The sequence below is a fragment of the Pseudophryne corroboree genome, chromosome 2 (assembly GCF_028390025.1).
Source record: "Pseudophryne corroboree isolate aPseCor3 chromosome 2, aPseCor3.hap2, whole genome shotgun sequence".
NCBI lineage: Eukaryota > Metazoa > Chordata > Amphibia > Anura > Myobatrachidae > Pseudophryne > Pseudophryne corroboree.
Window position 1 is genome coordinate 192,738,363 of NC_086445.1, and position 12,904 is coordinate 192,751,266.

Consider the following 12,904-nt stretch of genomic DNA (forward strand, 5'->3'; position numbering starts at 1 on the left):
GCACCACCAAAAACAACTGAACCTGCCCTGCCATCATCTGAAGCAAGAAGTGGTAACGAGGTGGAATTCAACCCTCTATATGCTTCAGAGGATGGAGGAGCAGCAAAAGGCCATTCAAGCCTATACAATTCAGCACGATATAGGAGGTGGAATGCACCTGTCTCAAGCGCAGTGGAGAATGATTTCAACATTGTGCAAGGTTCTGATGCCCTTTGAACTTGCCACACGTGAAGTCAGTTCAGACACTGCCAGCCTGAGTCAGGTCATTCCCCTCATCAGGCTTTTGCAGAAGAAGCTGGAGACATTGAAGGAGGAGCTAACACAGAGCGATTTCGCTAGGCATGTGGGACTTGTGGATGGAGCCCTTAATTCGCTTAACAAGGATTCACGGGTGGTCAACCTGTTGAAATCAGAGCACTACATTTTGGCCACCATGCTCGATCCTAGATTTAAAGCTTACCTTGGATCTCTCTTTCCGGCAGACACAAGTCTGCTGGGGTTCAAAGACCTGCTGGTGAGAAAATTGTCAAGTCAAGCGGAACGCGACCTGTCAACATCTCCTCCTTCACATTCTCCCGCAACTGGGGGTGCGAGGAAAAGGCTACGAATTCCGAGCCCACCCGCTGGCGGTGATGCAGGGCAGTCTGGAGCGACTGCTGATGCTGACATCTGGTCCGGACTGAAGGACCTGACAACGATTACGGACATGTCGTCTACTGTCACTGCATATGATTCTCTCACCATTGAAAGAATGGTGGAGGATTATATGAGTGACCGCATCCAAGTAGGCACGTCACACAGTCCGTACTTATACTGGCAGGAAAAAGAGGCAATTTGGAGGCCCTTGCACAAACTGGCTTTATTCTACCTAAGTTGCCCTCCCACAAGTGTGTACTCCGAAAGAGTGTTTAGTGCCGCCGCTCACCTTGTCAGCAATCGGCGTACGAGGTTACATCCAGAAAATGTGGAAAAGATGATGTTCATTAAAATGAATTATAATCAATTCCTCCGTGGAGACATTGACCAGCAGCAATTGCCTCCACAAAGTACACAGGGAGCTGAGATGGTGGATTCCAGTGGGGACGAATTGATAATCTGTGAGGAGGGGGATGTACACGGTGATATATCGGAGGATGATGATGAGGTGGACATCTTGCCTCTGTAGAGCCAGTTTGTGCAAGGAGAGATTAATTGCTTCTTTTTTGGTGGGGGTCCAAACCAACCCGTCATTTCAGTCACAGTCGTGTGGCAGACCCTGTCACTGAAATGATGGGTTGGTTAAAGTGTGCATGTCCTGTTTATACAACATAAGGGTGGGTGGGAGGGCCCAAGGACAATTCCATTTTGCACCTCTTTTTTCTTTAATTTTTCTTTGCGTCATGTGCTGTTTGGGGAGTATTTTTTGGAAGGGCCATCCTGCGTGACACTGCAGTGCCACTCCTAGATGGGCCCGGTGTTTGTGTCGGCCACTAGGGTCGCTTATCTTACTCACACAGCTACCTCATTGCGCCTCTTTTTTTCTTTGCGTCATGTGCTGTTTGGGGAGGGTTTTTTGGAAGGGACATCCTGCGTGACACTGCAGTGCCACTCCTAGATGGGCCCGGTGTTTGTGTCGGCCACTAGGGTCGCTTATCTTACTCACACAGCTACCTCATTGCGCCTCTTTTTTTCTTTGCGTCATGTGCTGTTTGGGGAGGGTTTTTTGGAAGGGACATCCTGCGTGACACTGCAGTGCCACTCCTAGATGGGCCAGGTGTTTGTGTCGGCCACTAGGGTCGCTTATCTTACTCACACAGCTACCTCATTGCGCCTCTTTTTTTCTTTGCGTCATGTGCTGTTTGGGGAGGGTTTTTTGGAAGGGACATCCTGCGTGACACTGCAGTGCCACTCCTAGATGGGCCCGGTGTTTGTGTCGGCCACTAGGGTCGCTTATCTTACTCACACAGCTACCTCATTGCGCCTCTTTTTTTCTTTGCGTCATGTGCTGTTTGGGGAGGGTTTTTTGGAAGGGACATCCTGCGTGACACTGCAGTGCCACTCCTAGATGGGCCCGGTGTTTGTGTCGGCCACTAGGGTCGCTTATCTTACTCACACAGCTACCTCATTGCGCCTCTTTTTTTCTTTGCGTCATGTGCTGTTTGGGGAGGGTTTTTTGGAAGGGACATCCTGCGTGACACTGCAGTGCCACTCCTAGATGGGCCAGGTTTTTGTGTCAGCCACTAGGGTCGCTTAGCTTAGTCATCCAGCGACCTCGGTGCAAATTTTAGGACTAAAAATAATATTGTGAGGTGTGAGGTATTCAGAATAGACTGAAAATGAGTGGAAATTATGGTTTTTGAGGTTAATAATACCTTGGGATCAAAATGACCCCCAAATTCTATGATTTAAGATGTTTTTTAGTGTTTTTTGAAAAAAACACCCGAATCCAAAACACACCCGAATCCGACAAAAAAAATTTGGTGAGGTTTTGCCAAAACGCGGTCGAACCCAAAACACGGCCGCGGAACCGAACCCAAAACCAAAACACAAAACCCGAAAAATTTCAAGTGCACATCTCTAATACAAACATTTACAATAGTAATAGATGGATGCTAAAAATGGCTTTTCTGTTCTTCATTTTTTGAAGGTATTTTGCTCCAGGTAGGTTGATAACTTGTCTGGAGACAAAGACATGCTTCAGCATTTTGAACTGTTATTTCTCTGTGAGCTGGACTGACAAGGGCCATTCACTAGAGGACCATGCTTCGCTGAGTGGTGTGGTATATTTTGTAGACATTTATTATGTCTCATTCATAATGTCATCATGGTTGTAATTGTACAGTATTATCAACATGCAGCATGTTGACATTGACCATATCGACATGATGAAATGTCGACGTAATTACAATGTTGATAAAACACCACCGATGGTCTAGTGGCAAATGTAACAGGTACAGCAGCTTCCAAAGTGTCTTCAGCGGGTCCTGCGTCGCCATTATGAATGTCAATATTGTGTATGTGAACATTATGCCTACTGTACATCCCTTGCTGGTTATGCAGGACACATTTGGATTGTCTTGGTTTGGAGATGGTGTAGCGTGCCAAAAAGGTCTCAACTGTGAGGGATGTAGGTGAAGCAGAGAATATGTAGCGGGAGCTGGGCGAACTCCATACGTGCAACTCAAAACTTCCTCATGTGCCACCTTGTGGTGCCAGTGCAATGTTTGCCTAGCCAGCTATATACTATTTTTGGACAATTATTATTATCAATCTTTATTTACCACATTACTTTGAGATCATACTAATAATTATGGTTCATTATAGTATTATTACTGCCTTGTGGGATGATGGGAAAGGAGGGGGCGTTATCTGGAGCACAATGTTCTAGCCCCGCAAGGGGGATGCTATCGGGATCCCGGCACTTCGGATGCCGGCAGTCATAATACTGACAGCGGCATCCCGATGCTTAGGATCCCGACATGTACTAGATGAATATACTATAACTAATCCCTGAAACCAGTAACCCTCCCCCCCTCCGCAGCCTAACCCTAAATCCCCCCCTGCAGCCTAACTCTACCCCCCCCCCCAGCCTATCTCTAACCTTTCAACAACAAAAAAACATGGCTTACCTCTCCGCCCGCCCGGCAAATCCTTGTTTGGGATTCCGTCACTGGGATGGTGATCAATGTCGGGATCCCGGAAATGGGATAGTGATCAATGTCGGGATCCCGGAAATGGGATAGTGATCAATGTCAGGATCCCAGTACCAGCATTCCAAGTAGTGTTGGGATTCTGGCGTCAGTGTTTCAACTGCCGAGATCCCGACCGCCGAGATCCTGACAGGATCCCACAGAGGGTGACTCGAATCATTTAGAAGAAAACTGGCAGGACTTCAAGGCTTGTATTTTGCTGGAGGCCTGGAGTTGAGTTCACTTGTGGCAAAAGAAGCTGCAATGTGTGGTGAACCAGAGGCTCTGAATGAGAAGTAGGCTTACATCCTGCTGAACAGCTCACATGTGAGGGCACCGATGTCCCAAGAATTCAGGTTGATGGAGGATAGCAATTGTGGGGCACAGTACAAATGAAACAGACAGACCCCCCCACATCTTTTCAAACCCCCCCCCACAATTACACAGCACCACCACCACATGCTATAAAGCTCCCTCCAAGATGCTGATATGTCCCCCAGACCTCCCCATATGCCATTAAAATATATATATATACACACACACACACACACACACCAACAGTACTCCACACTAGCGAAGGACTAGAAACAACCCCCCCCCCCCCCCCCCCATTACCCGTCTACCAATTTTTGCTTATAACTTGACCACCCACGCTGTACTGGGTATATTGCCATATTATTGAAGATCCATAGAAACTTCAAAGATAGAAGGATGGGTAATATATATTGGGGGAGGTGGGACTTTGTGGTTCATAGGGGAAACTGGGGAGGATGAGACTGTCAGTAATAGTGGCAGGAGAGTAGGGGTATTGAGCATGAGGGATGGTAAAGAAGGGGTACAATAGAGGTGTAGCAGGATATTAATATTCTTATTATTATTATTACACTTTATTTATATGGTGCCACAAGTGCACCACAGCGCCGTACATATGGAAACATTACAGGGTAAACAGAACATTACATTATTGTTACCAAAAACATAAACAGAACACAAGTAACAATTAGCACCGCATTTCTCAGTACACAATATAGCTGGAATGTAAGGTGATTGAAAGGATTAATCGGCGTAAGGTGGAACCTGTCTTTCATATCGATGGCACTACGAAGGGACTGCAGCCGCTGGAAGAGATGGACAGCTACAAGTGAGAGGAGATGCAAGGTAAATGGACGCTGAGTGGGTGAATGCTGTAATTGAAGTGCAAGAGAAGCTGTAATTGAAGTGCAAGAGAAGCTGGCTGTGAGCACAGGAAGGGGGAGTACCCTGCTCCAAGGAGCTTACAATCTAATGGGAAAGGGGAGACAGACAGATGACATGAATTGTGAGCAAGTGGAAGGGGGGCTGAGGGCAGGAAGTGTGCAAGGTAGAGCTGGCCGAAGCATGAGGCAGGAGGGTGAGTTGAGCGACCTCAAAATTGGGTTATGTGGTGAAAGTGTACGCTTTGGTGAACAGGTGGGTTTTCAGTGCCCACTTGAAGCTTTGCAAGGTTGGCGAGAGTCTGATAGAGTGAAGGAGCTAGTCCCAATGAATAAAGGCAGCATGGGCAAAATTTGGATTTGAGTGTGAAATGCAGTAACCAGGGTAGAGGAGAGTAGATGGTCATTGGCCACCCGAAAAGGGCGGGAGGGAGTATGAATGGAGTTGAGGTTGGGGATGTATGGAGCAATGGGGTTAGAGAGGGCCTTGCATATGAGGGTGAGGAGTTTGAAGAGGATTATAATGTGTAGTGCAAAGGAGAAAGAGGAGTCGAGAGTTGCAGCCAAGCAGCAGAATTGGGGAACAAGGGAGATTATGGTGTTTTCAGGATAGGTGTGAAAAGAAGGTGGCCACACATATGGGAGAATTGGTAAGAGCATGGGAGACAGCTGTAGATTGGTGGCTGGTCCCAGGGAGTACCCACCCTCCTTGAACTTGAGGCACAGAAATGCTGGGGCTGCTCAGCTTTCACTGACTAAACTGGGCTATACATATATGGACCAATTCCCTGTTCTGCCGACACAAGTCCGATTAGCTGACTGGCCGACTCCATTGATTAATATGTGGCAGCATCCCTTCACAACAGGGATCCACTTCCCCATATGTCCCACTACATAAACTTTGACAGGGTAGGGTCATTTGCAAAAACCAAAATGTTGGAAATCCTTGATTTGCTGAAGTATGTTATAAGCTGCAGCATGTTAATGGAGGTGAGAGAATTTCCAATCCTGAGCCAGCTCTGTGCATGTCAATTTATGGATTAATTATCATACTGTGGAACCACTGCACACAGCAACACAATATATGTGACCTTATTGCAATGTTATGATATTCATGAATAAGACTGTGCTGGAGGTGTGAGTTTCTGTCACCCTAGAGCTCAAGGTAAACATACTGTATAGAGCTAGACTTTAGTAAAGAGAGCTTACCATAGATAAATGGATAAAGACAATACAAGTTGGTGTCAACTTGCCATTTATTTGATTTCTCATCAAAGGCATATACACTGTGTGATATGCAGTCCCGTCTGAACAATATCTTACAAAGGGTGGTCTTAAGTTTGCCGTCTGTTGGGATCCCGGTGCACAGTATACCGGCGCCGGAATCCCGACACCCGGCCTACCAACACCTTTTCTACCTCTTGGGGGTCCACGACCCCCCTGCTAAGCAGAGCAGCGAGTGCAGGAGCCTCCCAACTGCCCCTCCCCCCCGCGGGACACCGGGACAATCCCCCAAAAAAGGGGACTGTCCCTTGAAAATCGGGACAGTTGGGAGGTATATACAGTATTATAACTATTTTTAAGACACTGGCCTTATCTTTAGCATTTGCAATGAGAGGAGTTGGGCTTACCTTATTCATTTTCTCATACCCATTTCTCAAACCCCAAAACTGTACCAAATTATTCTTAAGGGTCATAACAAAATATCTCTAATGTAGAATTCTTGGTAGAATTAGAAAAAGTAAAGATGATAAAGAACCAAACTGTTACATTCTCTCCATTGGCTATAAATAATTTGAATTGGTCCTGGACCCCCAATCCAAGGCACCCCTGCAAATGTCCCGAGGCACCCCAGGGTGCCACGGCACACAGACTGAGAACCACTGCCCTAGAACAAAGAAAGTTTGCAGGCCATAGATTCCTGCAAACTACGGGTCTGAATTCCCCAGAGTGTAAAGCATATATTTCTAGATATACAGGTCTATTCAATGGCTGCCGGATCCTCCCTGACGGAGAGGACCCGACAGTTCAGTATTCAATTTGCGGGCAGTTCCGACAGGTTTTTGTCCATTTTCGACAGTGCCAATCCAACATTTTTAAAATAGCTTGCAAATCCGACAAAACACGTGGATCGGCTAATCCGCCGATCCACGTGTTTTCCGACAAGTCAGATTTTTTAAAAAGTCAGAAAAACGGCACTATAGTTGAATAGGTCGAATCCAAATTCGACCTAAAAAAGTCGGAAAGTTACATTTTTCCGACTTTTTTAGATATCCGACAGTAATTGAGTAGACCCCATAGTATGCAATTATATAATGGTAATATCCAATGCAACTGAAGCATTATTTATTTGACACATCATGCCACAATTTCAAAGGTGTTAAAGTGCAATGGCACTATTTATTTATTATTTTATTAACAGTTTCTTATATAGCGCAGCATATTCCGTTGCGCTTTACAATTAGAACAACAGTAATAGAACAAAACTGGGTAAAAACAGACAGACATAGAGGTAGGAAGGCCCTGCTCGCAATCTTACAATCTACCAATAGATGTTGCACAACATTTGTCTATTCTGTGCCCCTCTATATATTCATTGGGTATATGTAGGCAAACAAAATATAGGAAATATAAATAAAACCAAACTCTGTAAATGAGAATGTTGATGTTATAGTCATACTGTATCTTCAAATTGTAATTGCTAAACAAAGGGTTGCCACAAAGCATGTTTTTTATTTACCATCTTTCGCAACTCTGTGATTTATCATGTAATACGTACGTAAGTGTAAGCAGTTCATAAACTTTATGCATCCTGGTTGCTTATGCCATAATATCACATGTAGGGGTCATGTAGATCTGAAAAAAAGGAACATGGAAAGAATTTGCAAAGAACTGAGGAAGGACAATTACTCATTTCTTTTACTTGTAAATCTATATGAAAAAAGTGAAAAGCATTTTCTATGGTGATGCAAACATGATTTGGGAAGTTATGTTACCCGAGCCCATCTGTCAACATAGCTGTCTATTACCTGTAAGTGGGATGTCTGGGCAAACACAGAACACTCAACTTTAACTGGGTTGGTGTAAATAAATGCTAGTATTTAAAATATCAGATATATAATATGTAAACAAAACTAAAATTTACACTGGGAGCTGCTACTGTATGATAATTTTACAATGGATAGGACTGTGCTGAAAAATGAAATGATAATGACATACAGCCAGAATAATATAATAATTTAATAGGCATAGGCGAAGTGTAATCAAATCTAATTTTGGGTCAGGAAAGGCCATTCTGCAGAAGTGCAAAGTTCCACAATATTTGACTGCCAGTTTTACTTCTCCATTCTGGAGCAACTCATCCTGTACAGTATTTAGAAATTGTCAATTTACAGAATCTAAATAGAGCTGGTATGGAGACGTTCAATTAATTCTCCTATATTAGTAATAATAATAATAATAATACCTGCGTACAAAATACAGTTTAAAGAGGCACATCACCTGTTATGAAACCTGAGCTATATGTACATTAATGTATATTGAATAATGGGCCTAATTCAGACCTAATCACTAGCAAGCAATTTTTGCACTGCTGCGATCAGATAGTCGCCGCCTACAGGGGGAATGTATTTTAGCTGTGCAAGTATGCGAACGCATGTGTAGCAGAAACCGTGGGACGCGCCTGCACATTGCGGTGCATACGCATGCGCGGTTTAGAACTTATCGCCCACTGTGCGAAAACGCATCCTAGCGATCAGGTCTGAATTACCCCCAATAACCGTAATGTGCAAAATTTAGGAAAAGTACACAATCCTGGTTAAACATGCAAAAGACAGGTCAGATACGAGTGACCTGCATTATGCATTGTTATGCTTGGATGTGGTGTAATAGACCTACACAAATTCGCTAGACACTCAATAGGTGGACATAATATGGTCGACATACAAAAGGTTGACAGTGAAAAGGTCGACTGTGTCTAAGGTCGACGGTACAAAAGATTGACAGGGTTAGAAGTTTGACATGGAAATGTTTGATACTAAATGGTGGAAACAAGTTTGTTTAATGTTTTTTGACCAAAATATATCCATGTGACTACAATTAGTGCAAACACAGACCCTTGTGGGCTCGCTACCCTCACCACACTTCAGGCAAAGTGCCTTGCTCCTCTGCCGCTGTGCTCGGCACGAGTTACTATTACCAGTCGTAGTCCGTGTGAATGGTAAATAAGGCAATAGTTGACAAAAAAAAACACGTTATTTTTGATCTGTGATTTATACCAATTCCTTTGTAACAAAAAAATTATAATCTTAAGTACCTAGTACATTATTTGCAATCTACAGTAAAAGAAGCAAAGTTGAGGAAAAAATAGGAAATCTGAGAATAAAGTATTGCGCCAGGCATCTTGCACCAGTGACGTGCGGTGGGGTGAGGCAGAGCCTTTCCTGTCATACTTACGTTTAAACCAGAGTTTTGACTGAATAAAGTATATGAAAAATACTAATAATTTGTTTGAAATATCTTCTTTGCATTATTCTAATAATTTTTATAGCCCAAACTCTAGAGTAAAAAGTCTATGGCAGGTGAGGCACTGCCTCACCTGTGTAACCTTTCCACACATCTCTGATCAAAACTCACCAAATTTCCAGGAGTTTATACTGCTGCACCTGTGTATAATGCCCACATGTACACTTTGGCTCATATATTGCATGTAAATCTGTCTCTGGTGCTAGCCAGTGCCTCCTGAGCCATTTAGCTCACCGCACGTCCCTGTTTTGCACCATATGATATAAAAGGTATAGGTGTACTGTATGAATACAATCTCATTCCTTTATAGTCTACTAGCTGTTCTACCCGTTCTTCGCACGGGAGTTTCTGATTTTCATGGTTGTACATATGCATGAGTGTTAATAATTTGGTAAATCTATAGAGATGTAAATTTGAGATGTCCTAATGTAAGTAAATATTAATCCATGGTTCTTGACGTTACCCGAGGAGCACCCGCAGCAGATACTGTAAAAAGTGACAGGACCATTTTTGTACTTTGATGAAGTCTGATGGACGAAACGCGTTGGGTGTACCTCTAAACTGACCCTCCATTTTAAAGATAAGCATTGTATTTTTATCTTTTTAGAATATTGATGTTTTTTATTCTCATGTTTTGTGTATCCGTTTCTTTAAATTTTTTTTGATGTATTCTTAAATATTACCCTATGCTTGTAAACTTTTATCCCACCCTTTTCTTTTATAAATTAAATTGAATTTTATAATTTTATCTGAACGTATCCAGCCACTTCTTCATATCTTATCTAAAAACCATTAGACACCGTTGGTCGCTGGCGCCCCCATCCCCCTGTTTTTTCATATATATATATATATATATATATATATATATATATATAAAGGTAGCCTTACTCACAACCGTTTTCAATGTTCAAATTGTATCAGGTTGCATTAATGACGACGTTTCGGGGCTCAAGCAGCCCTTTGTGGGCTTGAGCCCTGAAACGTTGGCATACTTTTATAATATTTTGTAACGTTTTAATACAATTTAAATAATGAAAAAGTTATCTGAGTGCCGCTGCCTTTCTACATTTGTACTACACCACTTCCAGAGGGCACCGAAGTCTATATTTTTCTGGTGGGTGGAGTGCAAAACATAGTTATATATAAATAATATGAGAGACACACAGCATTATTACACAAACACAGATACATGTATCGTACTTACACACACACACACACACACACACACACACACACACACACACGCACACACACACACACACACCATACATACCATACATACATACATACTGTACACACACACACACACACACACACACACACACACACACACACACACACCCATTCATTACACATACTGTAGCATACTTACATACACATTACAGATTGCAGCTTGCCCTTTGATGTGTGCAGTTGCGGACCTCCTCCCATTCTCCTGCTCCTAGGTGCCGGGCTGCTGAATGGTACAGATCCTTCTTCCGTTCTGAACTTCTTGTTCCTTTTGGGTGCTTTGCCTGTGCTGGTTGCGCACTGCCTGGCAAACAGGCAGTTCTGCAGCCAGCAGTTCCTTTCCTAAAGCCACAGTGCTGACAGCACATCAGGCAGGAAGTGTCTGGCAGCTCTGATCGCGGGGGTGCCGCGGCTGGTGCAGAGACGGAGACAGCATTGTCTCCGTCTCTACACCAGCTGCGGCACCCTAGTGATCAGAGCTGCCGGACACTGCCTGCTGGCAGCTCTGGAAAAGTTTTTTGGTGCATCAGGGGGGTTTCTGGGTAACCAGAAACCCCCCCCTGCGTGCGCCACTGAGAGAGGATGCGGTGAAGGAATGCACAATGGGCAGGGGATGTGGTGAGGGAATAAACACTGGACAGGGGATGCGGTGTGGGAATGGACACTGGCCAGAGGATGCAATGCGGGAGCAGACACTTGGTAGAGGATGCGTAAATAATAATAATAATGATAATTTTATTTATATAGCGCTCTTTTTCCAATAGAACTCAAGGCGCTTAACAAATACATAGCTTAATATAGTACAGAAACAATGAAGTACAGAACGGCTTTTCATAAAATACAGAAGCATGTAGATACTAAAGGAACATTATGGGAAAGCTTGAGTAAACAGGAAAGTTTTGAGTCTACTTTTGAAGGATTCTATAGCTGGGGCCTTTCGCACTGTGCGGGGAAGTGAGTTCCATAGAGTCGGAGCCGCATGTCTAAAAGCTCGACCCCCAGATGAATTACGGGAGAGATTCTAGGTACTGCTAAAAGTCCTTCATCTATAGATCGCAGTAATTGAGTGGGGCAGTATGGAATCAGAAGCTGCTTCAGGTACCTTGGCCCCTGGTCATGTAATGCTTTGAAACTCAATAAGCCAATCTTGAAGATGATTCGCCATCTTACTAAAGATGAGCGGGTTCGGTTTCTCTGAATCCGAACCCGCCAGAACTTCATGTTTTTTTTCACGGGTCCGAGCGACTCGGATCTTCCCGCCTTGCTCGGTTAACCCGAGCGCGCCCGAACGTCATCATGACGCTGTCGGATTCTCGCGAGGCTCGGATTCTATCGCGAGACTCGGATTCTATATAAGGAGCCGCGCGTCGCCGCCATTTTCACACGTGCATTGAGATTGATAGGGAGAGGACGTGGCTGGCGTCCTCTCCGTTTAGAATAGATTAGAGAGACACTTGATTTACTAATTTTGGGGAGCATTAGGAGTACTCAGTACAGTGCAGAGTTTTGCTGATAGTGACCAGTGACCACCAGTTTTATTTATAATCCGTTCTCTGCCTGAAAAAAGCGATACACAGCACACAGTGACTCAGTCACATACCATATCTGTGTGCACTGCTCAGGCTCAGGCCAGTGTGCTGCATCATCTATTATCTATATATAATATTATATATATCTGTCTGACTGCTCAGCTCACACAGCTTATAATTGTGGGGGAGACTGGGGAGCACTACTGCAGTGCCAGTTATAGGTTATAGCAGGAGCCAGGAGTACATAATATATTATATAGTGAGTGACCACCAGACACACAGTGCAGTTTATTTAATATATCCGTTCTCTGCCTGAAAAAAGCGATACACACAGTGACTCAGTCAGTCACATACCATATCTGTGTGCACTGCTCAGGCTCAGGCCAGTGTGCTGCATCATCTATTATCTATATATAATATTATATATATCTGTCTGACTGCTCAGCTCACACAGCTTATAATTGTGGGGGAGACTGGGGAGCACTACTGCAGTGCCAGTTATAGGTTATAGCAGGAGCCAGGAGTACATAATATTATATTAAAATTAAACAGTGCACACTTTTGCTGCAGGAGTGCCACTGCCAGTGTGACTAGTGACCAGTGACCTGACCACCAGTATATATAATATTAGTAGTATACTATCTCTTTATCAACCAGTCTATATTAGCAGCAGACACAGTACAGTGCGGTAGTTCACGGCTGTGGCTACCTCTGTGTCGGCACTCGGCAGCCCGTCCATAATTGTATATACCACCTAACC